Genomic DNA, 17,259 nt, shown 5'->3' on the forward strand with positions numbered 1-17,259 from the left:
TCCATCCTGAAAGGGAAATAAGGTCAAACATTTTCCTAAATAATTTTGGTGGTTAAATTGCCCAACACAAATAATTGGACTAACTAGTTTGCTCTATATTATATATTCTACAGGTGCCAAAGGTTCAACACAAACCAACCAAAAGAACAAGTTAGGCTTCAAAAGAAAGCAGCAAAAAGGAAACCGAAGTGCTCCCTGGTCTAGCGCACCGGACTGTCTGGTGCACCACCGGACAGTGTCCGGTGCACCAGGGTGAATCAGCTCAAACTCCTCAGCTTCGGGTTCTCCAGGCAAAGCTCCGTTATAATTCACCGGACTGTCCGGTGTGCCACCGGACTGTCCGGTGCACCAGCGGAGCAACGACTATCTGCGCGCAACGGTCGACTCTGATAGTGAACAGTGCAGCACAGTACACACGACAGAAGTCAGAGCAGCAGGTCAGAGGGGCACCGGACTGCCCGGTGTCGCACCGGACTTTCCGGTGCCACATGAGGACAGAGCCTCCAACGGTCGACCAGCTCCAAGCCCTAACAACGGATGACATGGCGGCGCACCGGACACTGTCCGGTGGCGTACCGGATTGTCCGGTGCGCCCATCGCCAGCAGCCTTCTCCAACGGCTACAATTTGGTTGGTGGCTATAAATACCACCCCAACCGGCCACTTCAAGGTGGAGGGAGCCCAAGCAACATTCCAAGTCATCTAGTTGACATATTCAAGCCCTCCCAACCACCTCTATTCATTGATCCATCCTATACACAAGATTTAGACCACTACAACCAACACAAGTGCCACAAAAGAGAGAGCAAGCAAGAGAGAGCTACTCATTTGAGTTTAGCACTAGTGCCTTGTGAGATTCATTAAGAGATAGTGTGTGCTACATCTTTGTGTTCATTTGCGCGTGGAGTTTTGACTCCCATTGAACTTCCTCAAAAGTTTTGGAGTGTTGTAAAGCTAGCAAGAGACACTAAAGAGTGTGGTGATCCTTGCGGGGTCTTAAGTGATCCTTGAGAAGAAGAGCTCGCCGGTCTTGTGTGATCGGTGGAGAGAGAGAAAGGGTTGAAAAAGACCCGTCCTTAGTGGACTCCTCAACGGGGACTAGGCCTTCGAGGGCCGAACCTCGGTAAAACAAATCACCCATATCTCATATGCTTATTGCTTGTGATTTGTTTGTTCTTTCCCGATCTAAGTTTTTCTTACACTATTTGTCGGCGTTTCGAGACCAGGGGGTCCCTAAGCCGACGAGTGAATGTCGCCGCGTGCCCCAGCCCAGATGGGTCGACGCGAGGCCGAGCGCGAAGGGGGGAAGTGAGGTGGCCGGAGATGGGCGTGAGAGAGGTGGAAATCCCGCGGCCTTCGTGTTCGTCCCGCGCCCAGGTCGGGTGCGCTTGCAGTAGGGGGTTACAAGCGTCCACGCGGGAGAGGGAAGCGAGCGGACCCAAGGGAGCGCCTGTCCCGTCCTCGTCCCCGCGCGGCCAACCCTCTCTAAGAGGGCCCTGGTCCTTCCTTTTATAAGCGTAAGGAGAGGATCCAGGTGTACAATGGGGGTGTAGCAGAGTGCTACGTGAAAGTCGCCTAGAGGGGGGGTGGATAGGCGAAACCTGAAAATTAAAACTTTATCCCCCAACTAGATCCCTTGATTAGTGGTTAGAACAAGATAAACAATTATCGGAGTATAAAAGCTAAGTCCTTTGCTTGTAAAGAATGTTGCTTTGAAATAATGCGGAATTGATAATCAATACAACTACTAGATGAATGGATAGTAAAGCAAGAAGGCTTAGATGAGAAGAACAATAAGTCAAGTTTCTTTCTTGCGAAGTGTTGCTTTACTAAATGAGAGTTTAACTTGAAGCAACACCAAATGATATAGACAAATAATAGCGCAAGAAAACTTAGAGAAGGAAAAAACAAACAAATCACAAGCAATAAACACAAATGACACGGGTGATTTGTTTTACCGAGGTTCGGCCCTCGAAGGCCTAGTCCCCGTTGAGGAGTCCACTCAAGGACGGGTCTTTTTCAACCCTTTTCCTCTCTCCACCGATCACACAAGGATCGGTGAGCTCTTCTTCTTCTCAAGGATCACTCTCGATCCCACAAGGACCACCACACTCTTTGGTGTCTCTTGCTAGTTTTTACAAGCCTCCAACACTTTGGAGGAAGTTCGAATGGGAGTCAAAAACTCCATGCGCAAATGAACACAAAGATGAGGCTCACACTATCTCTCAATGAATCTCACAAGGCACTAGGGCTAAACTCAATTGAGTAGCTCTCAATTGCTTGCTCTCTCTTTTGTGGCACTTGTATTGGTTGTAGTGGGCTAGATCTTGTGTATAAGATGTATCAATGAATATATGTGGTTGGGAGGGCTTGAGTATGTCAACTAGATGACTTGGAATGTTGCTTGGACTCCCACACCTTGAAAGTGGCCGGTTGGGGTGGTATTTATAGCCACCATCCAATTTTGTAGCCGTTGGAGAAGCTGCTGGCGATGGGCGCACCGGACAGTCCGGTGCACACCGGACATGTCCGGTGCGCCAGCCACGTCATCCTATCCGTTGAGATTGGAGCTGGTCGACCGTTGGAGGCTTTGTCCTCATGTGGCACCGGACAGTCCGGTGCAGCACCGGACAGTCCGGTGCCCCTCTGACTTCTGCTCTGACACTCTGAATTCAACTGTACACTTTGCAGAGACGACCGTTGCGCGCAGAAGACCGTTGCTCCGCTGGCACACCGGACAGTCCGGTGTACACCGGACAGTCCGGTGTACACCGGACAGTCCGGTGAATTTTAGCGGAGCGACCTCCCACTTTCCCGAAGCTGGCCAGTTCAGAGCCGATTCACTCTGGAGCACCGGACACTGTCCGGTGGCGCACCGGACAGTCCGGTGAATTATAGTGGGCTGCGCCTGAGAAACCCGAAGGTGAAGAGTTTGAAGGCAATCCTCCCTGGTGCACCGGACACTGTCCGGTGGCACACCGGACAGTCCGGTGCGCCATACCAGGGAGCACTTTGGTTTCTCTTGGCTCCTTTCTTTTGAACCTTGTCTTGTTCTTTTTATTGGTTTTGAGTTGAATCTTTGGCACCTGTAGAACATGTAATCTAGAGCAAACTAATTAGTCCAATTGTTTGTGTTGGACATTCAACCACCAAAATCATTTAGGAAAAGGTTTAAAGCCTATTTCCCTTTCAATCTCCCCCTTTTTGGTGATTGATGCCAACACAAACCAAAGCAAATATATAAGAGAATAATTGAACTAGTTTGCATAGGATAGGTGCAAAGATTGCTTGAAATTAAACCAATATCCATTTCATAAAATATGCATGGATGCTTTTCTTTGTTTTTAACATTTTGGACCATGCTTGCACCTCAAGTTTTGTTTTTGCAAATGTTTTGGAAATTCTTTTTCAAAGTCTTTTGTAAATAGTCAAAGGTAAATGAATCATAAGATTTGGAAATTTCTCCTCCTGTTTCAAATGCTTTTCCTTTGACTAAACAAAACTCCCCCTAGATTAAATCCTCCTCTTAGAGTTCAAGAGGGTTTTAAGATATTGATTTTTGAAGTACTACTTTCTCCCCCTTTTGAACACAATAAGATACCAATTTGAAATTTTCAATTGAACTCATTTTAAAATTAGGGTGGTGGTGCGGTCCTTTTGCTTTGGGCTAATACTCTCTCCCCCTTTGGCATGAATCGCCAAAAACGGAGTCATCAGAGTGAAATATAAGCCCTTTCTATAAGTTGTCTCCCCCTTTGGTAAATAATATATGAGTGAAAGATTATACCAATGTGGAGAGCTAGTGTGGAGTGATGGCGAAGGATAAATGGTACCGATAGAGTTGAGTGGAAGCCTTGTCTTCGCCGAAGACTCCATTTCCCTTTCAATCTACGACTTAGTATAGAAATATACTTGGAAACATATTAGTCGTAGTCATGGTACGAGAATAATAAGATATATGCATTTGTACCAAAATGAAAGAGATATGATCAAAAGATATGTCAATTAAGAATGATCATAGTTCTATATAATATAGATTGCTCCTCCTAAATATGTGCCTTGATAGTAATACATATTTTGGCCTTGAAATGCCAATTGCACATAATGAGGTTAATGAGAACATATCTATACCATACAGATTGTGAAGTGCATTGTGTCCTAGTATAAGTGTGATGCTCATGACAGTTTATGCACTTATGAAAGCATGTTATAAGTGTCTTAAGCATTTTCCCTTAAGGATTTCAAAGAGGCTTAAGGACCATCCACCTTTGGAATAAAGGCAGCTTATCCTCGTTACAAGGTTAAGCTTTAAGCTCTTTGACAATAAGATTACTTCATCCAGTTTTAACAAGGATGCATAAATGCAGGAATGAAATGTTTGAAGTTTGAGAGGATAAACTAGGTATGAAGCAGGGAAAAAATGCATGGACATGCTTTCTCTTCCTTTTATACAAGATATGTAAGGAAAGTATAGAAAAGGAAGATTTTAGGTACAAGTTTGAATGAAAGGAAGTAGTTTTACCCTTTTGTACCTTCAAATAGAGATGCTCTCTTCATTGTGCTTTGTCCTTAGTCTTAGTTGCTTAAGACCTATACTCAAGACAATATATGGAAATATTTGCACAAGAGAGAGTTCTACAACTAGTGATCCTTTTCCAAGTCATGATTAACATATATCAAGTGGATCACAAATTGCATAAATATATCATGAATTCTCCTTATAACTTAGTGCATATCAATTGAAATTTAAATAATGCACTAAGAAACATAAGTGTTAATTGAAGTTATTCATTGATCAAACAAGCAATAGATGCGATTGAAAGAACAACATAGGCATTAAATCATCAAACACACTTAAGATAGGAGAATCCAGCAAAGATACTACTATAACAATGAAAGCTACAATTCTTGATAACAGCGACATTATTTAAACAAGTTGGATGGATGTGTAGTAGCATACTATATGAGAAACATTATTCTCATTCAAGAGACTATATGAAATTACTAAGATAAAGCAATAGTCTCAACATAATCAAAAATGTAAGAATGGACTCCCCCTAAAAATATGCATCAAGTAATTGAAAGAATTGATTTTGATGCATTCACTTTTAAAGACATAAAGGGAGACCCATTATACATCTTGATCAAGGCTTATAAAATTTGCAATAAACAACTTAAGCCTTGTATTCTCACAATGAAAAAGATTTAGAATGCTTACAACCATACCATTGATTGTTGTGAAGACCTTATTGTCCAAGTAGGTGTTGTTGTTCTTGATGATCTTCCTTTTTCATTTGAGTGTCCTCCCTTTGTAGTTATCCCTTTTTCCTTCCAAACTTATTGAAAATACTCAAGAGAGATGTCAATAGCGCAAGGGAGCATATGATGAACCAATTAAAAATTCATCATCCATAAGTCACACAGATATGAAGTAAAATCCCTAGTATTAATGCACATCATAGAAAAAGAGGAATATGCACTATTTAACCATTTGATCAATCATAGGAATTTACTTCTTCATATTGAGTTTATTAATCATTACTTTTAAAAACAAGTCAATATGAGAATATGTATAGCAAGGGTGTGAAATAGATTCTAATGGACAAGTGCATTAATGAGATTGAGGTTGAATGCACTTCTTAGCCAATTTAAATTCAATAAAGAATCTATTTCTTCACAAAGATATAATTATAGTAAACAGTCATTGATGGGAACTACATTTGGTTAAGGAGATGAGTTCCCATACCTTTGCTTTTACCTTTCTTCCTATGGGTGAAGATCAACTCTTTGAGGCTTGTGGTATTAAACTTTCACTTACTCTCTTGTCGATTTACATAAGTAAGCTCAAGTGAAAAGTTAATGGCAACACAAGCACTAGTTTCCCTTTTTGTAATTATTTTGATAAGGAATAAAAAAACTAGATTACTAAAAGCATGGAAACTTCATATCATGAACTAGATTATCCATAGAAGATGTTATGCTCAATTTCAAACCATAAAACAAACATAACCAATCCTTGAAGATTATGGGAATTAATCTAATCCATAACATGGAGAGCGATAAATGTAGAAGAATCATATCCAATTTAAGCAATAGGACATACAACATAAATTATTGGATTGATTTGTCTTGTCATGATAAATTACGCATCTCCAACGAGAAACATATTCTCTACTAGTGAGACTACATTAGTCTCACTATTCTAGGCATAAAGAAAGATTCCCTTTTATACGTGTCTTTAGGATTTGTATTCCTTGTATGACACCTTATTCTTTTAAGAACATGGAATCTCTATCTATATCTAGATCATGGCAATAATAGGATAATTAAAGATAAAAACATGCCATGGGAACTTTGCAACAAATTAAAGTATGTAGATTGCCATAATATGAGAATGATGATTATGCAATTTACCATATGAGAGGAATTTCTTCAAAGAATGGTGACATAATTTTAAAAACTTCTTAAGTGCTTCCTTTTTCTATGTGACTACACAAGACACATAAGAAATGATAATTTAAGATGTGTGCACTTAAAAGCATAAGTGTTACCATCCTTTGACATTCCTCCATGTTGTAGGCCTTGATTTTCCACACATGATGATTCTTTATTTTCTACAACATTAACATCTTCCCCGAGATGATATGGGTTTTGAATATAATAAATTTAAGTAACCTTGGATCAATCTTGAATATGTAGATCATTTGAAGATTGATAGCTTGAGTTGATAAGAATTGAATTAACTCCCTCAAGCACTCCAAGGCTTCATACCATCTCCTTCTCCTACAAAGCTTGTCAAGCACATTTTGGTACCCATCGCTTGATGGGTCCGTTAAGGTTAGTAAACAAAGATCTACGAACCCAAGTGTCCTTTGTGCTAGCGCTTGGTAAACTTGTTACCTTTCTAGCACAAGTTGCAATTTTGGGTTGCCTAGTTACATGCGAAATGATTGACAAGCTAGAGGTGGGGTTGTTACCAATGGGACAATCCTTGCATTGATGTCCCTTTTTCCGGCATGTGTAGCATAGGCTTTTTTGAAGTCTTGAGAATTTCTTCTTTCCTTGTTTGTCGCTTGCTACATGGTTAGTAAAAACTTTCTTTTCTAACCCTATGCCTTTTTGTTCCAAATGGGGACAAGATTTGATTAAGTGTCCCTTCTTTGAGCATTTAAAACAAAGTCTATCATCCTTGTTAATAATCAAGCAATTTTTAATGTAGGGACATGACCTAATCAAGTGTCCCTCTTCAAAGCATTCACTACACTTCTTATTTTTCTTAGTGTGAAGTGTGGCTTGATTATTACCTTGGATGTTACCTTGTATGGAGGCACGGTTGAGGCTTTTGGAAGAGGTATTGATTTTCTTCTTTTGTTTCCTCTCCTTGACAATCCTCAAGTCCTTGACATTTTCTTCAAGGGAGTTAGTGCATGCTTCGGTTGTTCCCGTCTCAAGCTTCTTCACCATGTGATCACGGTTATCTTGAGAAGGTTGAGCAATGCACTTCCCTTTAAGTTGTGTCAAGCTCTTCTTTAGCCTCTCATTCTCTTCTTTGAGCTTTTGATACGTGTCTTCTTTTGTTCCTGTGAATTCTAGCTCAAAAGAAGATTTGCTTGTCGACGGACAACAAGCATTAGCACATGGTAATGTAGTATCAATATGAACACATGTGCATGAGTGAGGTTGTTGGAATTTTAAGTTTTCTATCACAACCTCATGAGCAATGTTTAATATGATATGATCATCTCTAAGATTTTCATGAGAGCATAGGAGCATATCATATTTTTCTTGAAAAGCTAGATTCTCAATTTTTAGCTTTTCCACTTGGTCCTTAAGCAAGGTATTCTTATTTACTAATTGAGCTATACAATGTAAAGCGTTATCTTGCTCAATTGAAATAGTTTCATACCTTTGGACCAAATCAACATGAGAGCACTTTAGCTCCTCATGTTCTTTAGTCAACTCGTCAAAGCATTGCATTTTCATGGAGAGAATATTTTCTAGCCTTTGACGAGCTTCGCTTTGCTCTCTTGCTCTTTCTAGAAGTTTGAGCATGACCACCTTATCTTCTTGGCTTAGGCGAGCGTAGAGATGCACAAAGCTTCTTTCTTCCTCCTCATTCTCATTTGTGCTTCCGCTATCATTTTCATTAGCCACACAACACATGTGGGAATCGAAATGGGAAGACAAACCTTTTGGAGAGGTGGATTCATCGTTTGGTCTCCATCGTTCATTCTCTTCTTCTTCCTTGCAAGGGTTAGTATCACAAATACCAAAGGAAGTAGAGACACAAAATGAACTATCATGTTTGGACTCATCAGATTTGCTTCTAATTCTAGTCCAAATATCATGCGCATCATGAATGGATTCGTCATAGTTTGATATGAAGGCATGATAATCTTCTTTGCTAAGAGAATTGCTTAAGATGTCAAATGCTAGATAGTTTAAGCGAAAACATCTTTGATCCTCCTCGGAAATAATTTCTTTATTATAATTGGAAGTGAAGATACTCTTGTCTATAATTTGTTCTAATCGTGGATCTACTGTTCTAAAAGCATTTAGCACACTAGTAGACCATGAATCATAGTTAGAACAATCATCAAATAAAATATCAAGAGTTACCTCCTTCCGAGTTGTGTTCTCCTGGGTCTTCTTGTTCTTTTGGGATCTTCTACGAGCCATCACTTCGAGTTGTTAGACTCAAGATGAAGTGCCTAGCTCTGATACCAATTGAAAGTCGCCTAGAGGGGGGGTGGATAGGCGAAACCTGAAAATTAAAACTTTATCCCCCAACTAGATCCCTTGATTAGTGGTTAGAACAAGATAAACAATTATCGGAGTATAAAAGCTAAGTCCTTTGCTTGTAAAGAATGTTGCTTTGAAATAATGCGGAATTGATAATCAATACAACTACTAGATGAATGGATAGTAAAGCAAGAAGGCTTAGATGAGAAGAACAATAAGTCAAGTTTCTTTCTTGCGAAGTGTTGCTTTACTAAATGAGAGTTTAACTTGAAGCAACACCAAATGATATAGACAAATAATAGCGCAAGAAAACTTAGAGAAGGAAAAAACAAACAAATCACAAGCAATAAACACAAATGACACGGGTGATTTGTTTTACCGAGGTTCGGCCCTCGAAGGCCTAGTCCCCGTTGAGGAGTCCACTCAAGGACGGGTCTTTTTCAACTCTTTTCCTCTCTCCACCGATCACACAAGGATCGGTGAGCTCTTCTTCTTCTCAAGGATCACTCTCGATCCCACAAGGACCACCACACTCTTTGGTGTCTCTTGCTAGTTTTTACAAGCCTCCAACACTTTGGAGGAAGTTCGAATGGGAGTCAAAAACTCCACGCGCAAATGAACACAAAGATGAGGCTCACACTATCTCTCAATGAATCTCACAAGGCACTAGGGCTAAACTCAATTGAGTAGCTCTCAATTGCTTGCTCTCTCTTTTGTGGCACTTGTATTGGTTGTAGTGGGCTAGATCTTGTGTATAAGATGTATCAATGAATATATGTGGTTGGGAGGGCTTGAGTATGTCAACTAGATGACTTGGAATGTTGCTTGGACTCCCACACCTTGAAAGTGGCCGGTTGGGGTGGTATTTATAGCCACCATCCAATTTTGTAGCCGTTGGAGAAGCTGCTGGCGATGGGCGCACCGGACAGTCCGGTGCACACCGGACATGTCCGGTGCGCCAGCCACGTCATCCTATCCGTTGAGATTGGAGCTGGTCGACCGTTGGAGGCTTTGTCCTCATGTGGCACCGGACAGTCCGGTGCAGCACCGGACAGTCCGGTGCCCCTCTGACTTCTGCTCTGACACTCTGAATTCAACTGTACACTTTGCAGAGACGACCGTTGCGCGCAGAAGACCGTTGCTCCGCTGGCACACCGGACAGTCCGGTGTACACCGGACAGTCCGGTGAATTTTAGCGGAGCGACCTCCCACTTTCCCGAAGCTGGCCAGTTCAGAGCCGATTCACTCTGGAGCACCGGACACTGTCCGGTGGCGCACCGGACAGTCCGGTGAATTATAGTGGGCTGCGCCTGAGAAACCCGAAGGTGAAGAGTTTGAAGGCAATCCTCCCTGGTGCACCGGACACTGTCCGGTGGCACACCGGACAGTCCGGTGCGCCATACCAGGGAGCACTTTGGTTTCTCTTGGCTCCTTTCTTTTGAACCTTGTCTTGTTCTTTTTATTGGTTTTGAGTTGAATCTTTGGCACCTGTAGAACATGTAATCTAGAGCAAACTAATTAGTCCAATTGTTTGTGTTGGACATTCAACCACCAAAATCATTTAGGAAAAGGTTTAAAGCCTATTTCCCTTTCACTACGTGTCTAGCGGGGGAGAGCTAGCGCCCTAAGTATATGCCGATGTGGCAGCCAGAGAGATCTTGGCACCTAGCTGGTGTGATGTCGTGGCCGTCGGAGGAGCGACGGAGCTTGGCGGAGGGACAGCTGTCGGAGCGGTTGAGTTCTTGCTGACGTCCTCCTGCTTCCGTAAGAGAGCTGAGAGCCGTCGTCGTCACAGAGCATGCAGGGCGCCATCATTGCCTATCTGGCGGAGCTAGCCAGAAGGGACACCGGTCTTGTTCTCTGCGGCCCGAGTCAGCTCGGGGTAGGGTGATGATGGCGCTTCCTGTTGACGTGGCTGGCTTGCGCCCTAGGTTGGGCGACGTGGAGGCTCCTCCGAAGCCGAGGTCGAGTCTGTCTTCCATGGCCGAGGCCGAGCCCGAGCCCCTGGGCCGGGCGAGGCGGAGGTCGTTCGGCAGAGGCCAGGGCGGAGTCCGAGCCCTGGGGTCGGGCGAAGCGGAGTTCGTCGTGTTCCGGGGCTGAGCCCGAGTCCGAGCCCTGGGTCGGGCGGAGCGGAGTTCGTCGTCTTCTGGGACTTAGCCCGAGTCCAAGCCCTGGGTCGGGCGGAGCGGAGTTCGCCGTCTTCCGGGACCTAGCCCGAGTCCGAGCCCTGGGTCGGGCGGAGCGGAGTTCGCCGTCTTCCGGGACCTAGCCCAAGTCCGAGCCCTGGGTCGGGCGGAGCGGAGTTCGCCGTCTTCCGGGACTTAGCCCGAGTCCGAGCCCTGGGTCGGGCGGAGCGGAGTTTCCTATGGCGCCTTTGGCAGGGCCTGACTGCCTGTCAGTCTCACTCTGTCAAGTGGCACTGCAGTCGGAGTGGCGCAGGCGGCGCTGTCCTTTTGTCAGGTCGGTCAGTGGAGCGGCGAAGTGACGACGGTCACTTCGGCTCTGCCGGGGGGCGTGCGTCAGGATAAAGGTGTCAGGCCACCTTTGCGTTAAATGCTCCTGCGATTCGGTCGGTCGGTGCGGCGATTTAGTCAGGGTTGCTTCTTAGCGAAGGCAGGGCCTCGGGCAAGCCAGAGATGTGTCCGCCGTTGGAGGGGGGCCTCGGGCGAGACGGAAATCCTCCGGGGTCGGCTGCCCTTGTCCGAGGCTAGGCTCGGGCGAGGCATGATCGAGTCGCTCGAATGGACTGATCCCTGACTTAATCGCACCCATCAGGCCTTTGCAGCTTTATGCTGATGGGGGTTACCAGCTGAGAATTAGGAGTCTTGAGGGTACCCCTAATTATGGTCCCCGACAGTAGCCCCCGAGCCTCGAAGGGAGTGTTAGCACTCGCTTGGAGGCTTTCGTCGCACTTTTTTGCAAGGGGACCAGCCTTTCTCGGTTGCATTTTGTTCCGGTGGGTGCGCGCGAGCGCACCCGCCGGGTGTAGCCCCCGAGGCCTCGGAGGAGTGGTTTCACTCCTTCGAGGTCTTAATGCCTTGCGTAATGCTTCGGCTGGCCTGGTTGTTCCCTCATGCGAACTGGCCGTAGCCCGGGTGTACAGTCGGGGCCCAAGTTCTCGGGCTGGTATGTTGACGCTGTCAACGGTTCGGCCGGAGCCGGGTTTGCGAGAGCAGCCCCCGAGTCTCTGCACAGGGCGAGAGGGCGATCAGGGACAGACTCGGCTTTTTTACATACGCCCCTGCGTCGCCTTTCCGCAAGGAGGAGGGGGGGGGGAAGCGCCATGTTGCCCTCGATGGGCGCCGAACATGGTGTCTCCGGTGAGCTGCAAGCGGGTAATCCGAGTGGACGTCCGTGCCCCGTTCGTTAGGGGTCGGCTAGGGGCCCAGAGGCACGCCCAAAAGTACCTGCGGGTGATCTACCGGACCCGGTCCCTTGGCGACGGGGTCCGAGGGCTCGATGCCTCCCTCTGATGGGATTCCGTTACAAGATCGCTCCCGCTGGTCTCGTAAATGTCCTAGGGTACCTCGGGAGCGCAGCCCGAGCCTTGGTTATGTATCGAACGTACCCCTGGTCATCCCTCGCTCGGCGTCTGAGGCGGCTGTGAACCCTTCGGGGGCCAGCCTTCGAACCCCTGATCAGTAATGGGCGCGGAGCCCGGGTAGCCTGAGGCGGCCGTGGAAACCCTTCGGGGGGCCGGCCTTCGAACCTCTGACCAGTAGTGGGTGTAGGGCCCACGCGATCTGAGGCGGCTGTTGAAACCCTTCGGGGGGCCAGCCTTCGAACCTTTGATCAGTAAGGAGGCTCGGAGCCTGGTTCCTTCACGGGGAAGGATCCTTTTCGGGGTATCCCCCTTTCCCGGTCCCTGCTGCAAGAGATAGAGAAAGAGGAAAAAAGGAAAAGGATACGAAATCGAACGACGTGGCGTACCTTTTTTGGCGCGGTTTTTACGGCGAAGGCGAAGCGTCGCCCGCTTCTCCTGCCGGAAGCGCCGCCTGTCCTGCCGCGGAGTTAATGCGACGGGGCGAGTGGTTGGCGGGGCGGTCGTCGCGCGTGCGCGAGTCGTTCGAGGAACGGATCACGGGCGCGTTGTCTTCACGCCGTGAGAGGAGGTTCTCTTGCTGCCCCCAGATGGGACGTGAGCTTGGCTGACGACGTGATCGCTGCTCCCGCCCGCCTGCCACCGTCATTACTGCCGGCCCATCTTTGGCCGCATTGACCGCCACGCCAGGCTGGTGCTGCTGGGTCATGTGCTGGGTCGCCTCGAGTCGCGGTATTGGCTCCGCAATCGAGGAGGCGCGGTGGTGGCGCAAGCGGCGGTGCAGTTGCTTGCATGAAGCACCCGGCGCGCCGGTTGCATGACGCGTGGGCCTGGGCCTCCAGGCTGGGCGCGTTGGGAGTCGGAGAAGCACGTCCACTTGGCGCGGTTGCATGCCGCCTGCATGGCTGCCCGCCTCTTTCGCCCGTTGGTCTGGGCAAAAGTGGAGGGTCATTTGTAACCGCTGGGCGGTCGTATGCGCCACGCGCGGCGGTTTGGCTTCCTCTGCTCTGAGCCGGTTTGCATGACATGCGGGACCCAGCCCCCGCGCCGCAGGGGAGGGCCTTGGAGCGTGTTGGAGAAGACTCAGCCCGTGACGGTTGGGGGCGCAAGTAGGGAGAGTGGCCTTTAAAAGGAGGGCGACCCCTTTCGGAAGGCGACCATGTCTTCTCGCTCCCTTATGCATCGCGTCTTTCCACCTTCCAAGCCCCCGGATGGGGGATACCCGCCGTCTTTTCGCCTCATCGTTGGAGGAATGCAACTCCGTGGGAGTTGGTACCTTTTAGCCATCGTTCGGCTTCAAGGATTTTCATCAGCCAGCCCGGCTGTGCCCCCCCGCCGGTGGTCACCCAAGACGGTGACCACCAGTTCCTGGGTGGGGAGAAGCAAGCCGGGCTGCGATCTTGGTCCCACCCTCACCTTCAAGGATGTTCATCATCCTCGCTAGGGTGGGGGCCGGGCTGAGCCGGCGCTCTACCTCCCGCGCGGGTTCGTGGGTCACCCTCTCTCGCGGCGTTCGAGGGAGAGGGCGCTCACTGGCCCTGCGGGCGGCCCGGACTTCGACAACGCGGGGCTGGTCGTCGGCAGGCGTCGTCACCTCCAGCGTGTCGGGCTCGTCGGCTTGGCTCCCGACGGCCCCTTCTGCCGGAGGGCGGCTGCCGCGCCGTGTGCACGGGAGGACCACCCTAGATGCCGCGCGCTGCTAGGGCGGCGTTCGTGTTCTGGGGTGGTCCTGCCTTTGCACCGGCGTGGCATCTTCACGCGGAGGCCGGTGCCCCACTCGTCCGGGAGGATTTGAGTGGGGATCTGCCGGAGGGCTGATGGCCCCTGCCGTCGGTGCCGAGGCGGAGGCGGTTCGAGAAGTCCCCGTCGCCGACGGGATCACCGCCACCATCCGCACCTCGGGCCTCCGGCTCTTTGTACTTGTCCTTGCCCCTCGAGCGTCGGCGTGAGCGAGGGCAAGATTGCAGCAGCGCCCACCCTGAGGCCTGCGCTGCTGCAGTTCGGCCACTCGGAGCGGGGGTCGTTGTCGTCGTAGTCAGAGCGGGCGGCTGCGAGCCGCTCGTCAGTCTTCTGTTGCTCCGCAGGCCCTCCCCCATGGAGTGGGGTTGTTCGTACCTGCGGAGGGGGAACCGGAGTTCCGTTTGTAATGGCACTTTGAATGCCAGTGTTTTTGTTCATTATGGCTGTCGAGGCCTGAACATGTATGTAATTTTGGCACGGAGCCGTGTTTTTTCCTCATTTTCGAGCATTAAGACTCGCCTGTTGATTATCTGAACCGCTTCACCAAGCATGAGTCGCCCTGTGTCAAGGTGACGAGTGAGGTATCCGTATCCCGGAGGCGTAGGAGTCCCTCGGCTCGGTCGGCCTTGTTGTCTGAGGCTCCTCTAGCTTAGTTAAAGGGACCCCTTGGCCGCTCTTCGACGAGCCGTGGCCAGGGGTAGCGATATCAGCATGAACAGAGGCGGAGTTGGCTCGAAAATGAAACCTGGTCGGCCGGAGCCTAGCCGGGTTGTCCGTTAGCGAGACCGACGCTGGAGTCGATCAGCCGAGGCCTCGGGTCGGGCTGGCGCCCTTGGAAGATGGTTGGCCGAGGCCCCAGGGGTGACCGGCCGAGCCGCCTGCTTGGGCCGGATTCCCGGAGAAGACCCTGGCGGCGATGGCCCGGGCGTGGCGATGACGTCGTCCTCCAGAGTGGGGATCCCTGGACCGCGTCGCCGTCCGAGGCTAGGTCGGACCTCGCTGAAGGTGTCATCGATGCCGAGGGTGCTACTGCCCCCTTCCAGCGTCAAGACCCGAGCCTGCAGGATCAGAGTGTCTTGTAGCGTGTGCCTTCTGCGGCCGCCGAGGCCAGAATACACACCCTCGCTGTGTTGTAAAGCTGCGTCTCCTTTCCTCTTGTTTCGAGTATCTGGACTTTTTTGTCGGTAACAGGGACGTTTGTGCGAGCAAGAGTTGCTTCTCGCGGAAGGTGATGAGTGAGGTATCCGTATCCCGGAGGCGTGGGAGTCCCTCGGCTCGGTCGGCCTTGCCGCTTACGCGCACTTTCACCCGTCCATGAGGCCCTGTCACCGACTCAGTCGAGAAGGCTCGAAGGATCGCTTCGGCAGAAGAGCTTCCGAACGTGAAGACTTGTTCGGTCCGCGGAATCACTTTATCCGAACGCGAGTTACTTATCACAGAAGGTGATGAGTGAGGTATCCGTATCCCGGAGGCGTAGGAGTCCCTCGGCTCGGTCAGCCTTGGCTGCTTACGTGTACTCCGTCATTTTCAGGATCCACTTTTCGAAGTAGTCAGAAAGCACGAAAGATATTCTGGCAGAAGAGATCTTTTTTCGAGGAAAATTTCAACGCAGAGGGGGGGAAAGGGGTTCCCCCCCTTTTAGCCCCCGAGGGAGGGTCGGGCTTTGCCGAGGCGAGGCCGACCCTTCCTTGATGACTAAACTTTGCGTGGGTGCGAGGTATATGAACAACTTGAAAACATCTTAAGGGTAGAAGCGACGTAGCTGTTGGATGTTCCAAGCGTTGCCGTAGACCTCGCCTTGACTGTTGGCCAGCTTGTACGTTCCGGGCTTCAGAACTTTGGCGATGACGAATGGCCCCTCCCAGGGGGCGTAAGCTTGTGCCTCCCTCAGGCGTCTTGCCGCAGCCGAAGCACCAGGTCGCCCACCTGGAGGTCTCGGGGCCGGACCCCTCGGGCGTGGTAGCGTCGCAGGGACTGCTGGTACCGCGCCGAGTGTAGTAAGGCCTTGTCCCGAGCCTCTTCCAGCTGGTCCAGCGAGTCTTCTCGGCTAGCTTGGTTGCTTTGATCGCTGTAGGCCCTCGTCCTCGGGGAGCCGTATTCCAGGTCAGTGGGCAAGACGGCCTCGGCCCCGTAGACCAGGAAGAACGGCGTGAAACCCGTGGCTCGGCTCGGCGTTGTCCTCAGGCTCCAGACCACCGAGGGGAGTTCCTTCATCCACCGCTTGCCGAACTTGTTGAGGTCGTTGTAAATCCGAGGCTTGAGCCCTTGTAGAATCATGCTGTTGGCACGTTCTACTTTCCCATTCGACATGGGATGAGCCACGGCGGCCCAGTCCACCCGGATGTGGTGATCCTCGCAGAAGTCCAAGAATTTTCTGCCGGTGAACTGGGTGCCGTTGTCGGTGATGATGGAGTTCGGGACCCCGAAGCGATGGATGATGTTGGTGAAGAACGTCACCGCCTGCTCGGACCTGATGTTGTTCAGAGATCGGACCTCGACCCACTTGGAGAATTTGTCGATGGCGACCAGCAGGTGCGTGTAGCCCCCGGGCGCCTTCTGCAAGGGGCCGATGAGGTCCAGACCCCACACAGCAAAGGGCCAGGTGATGGGTATCGTCTGTAGAGCCTGAGCGGGCAGGTGGGTCTGCTTCGCATAGAATTGACACCCTTCGCAGGTGCGGACAATTCTAGTGGCGTCAGCCACCGCCGTTGGCCAGTAGAAGCCTTGCCGGAAAGCATTCCCGACAAGGGCTCGAGGCGCTGCGTGATGGCCGCAAGCCCCCGAGTGTATCTCTTGCAGGAGTTCCTGACCTTCGGCGACGGAGATGCATCGCTGGAGGATGCCCGAGGGGCTGCGGTGGTAGAGCTCCTTCTCATCGCCCAGCAAGACGAACGACTTGGCGCGTCGCGCTACCCGCCGAGCCTCGGCTCGGTCGAGGGGTAGCTCTCCTTGGCGGAGATATTGAAGGTACGGGGTCTGCCAATTTCGATCAGGCGTGGCCCCGCTCCGCTCCTCCTCGATGCGCAGTGCCTCGCCCTCGGAGGCCGAGGGTACCTCGGGCTGAACCGAGGGTGCCTCGGGCCGAGCTGAGGGTGCCTCGGGCTGTGCCGAGGGTACCTCGGGCTGGACAGAGGGCGCCTCAGGCTCGAGCGAGTCGTCGGTCTTGACGGAGGGTTGATGTAGATCCCGGTATGAGACGTCCGGGGGAACCGTTGTTTGCCCCGAGGCTATTTTTGC

The sequence above is a fragment of the Zea mays genome, chromosome 2 (genome assembly GCF_902167145.1).
Source record: "Zea mays cultivar B73 chromosome 2, Zm-B73-REFERENCE-NAM-5.0, whole genome shotgun sequence".
Taxonomy (NCBI): Eukaryota; Viridiplantae; Streptophyta; class Magnoliopsida; order Poales; family Poaceae; genus Zea; species Zea mays.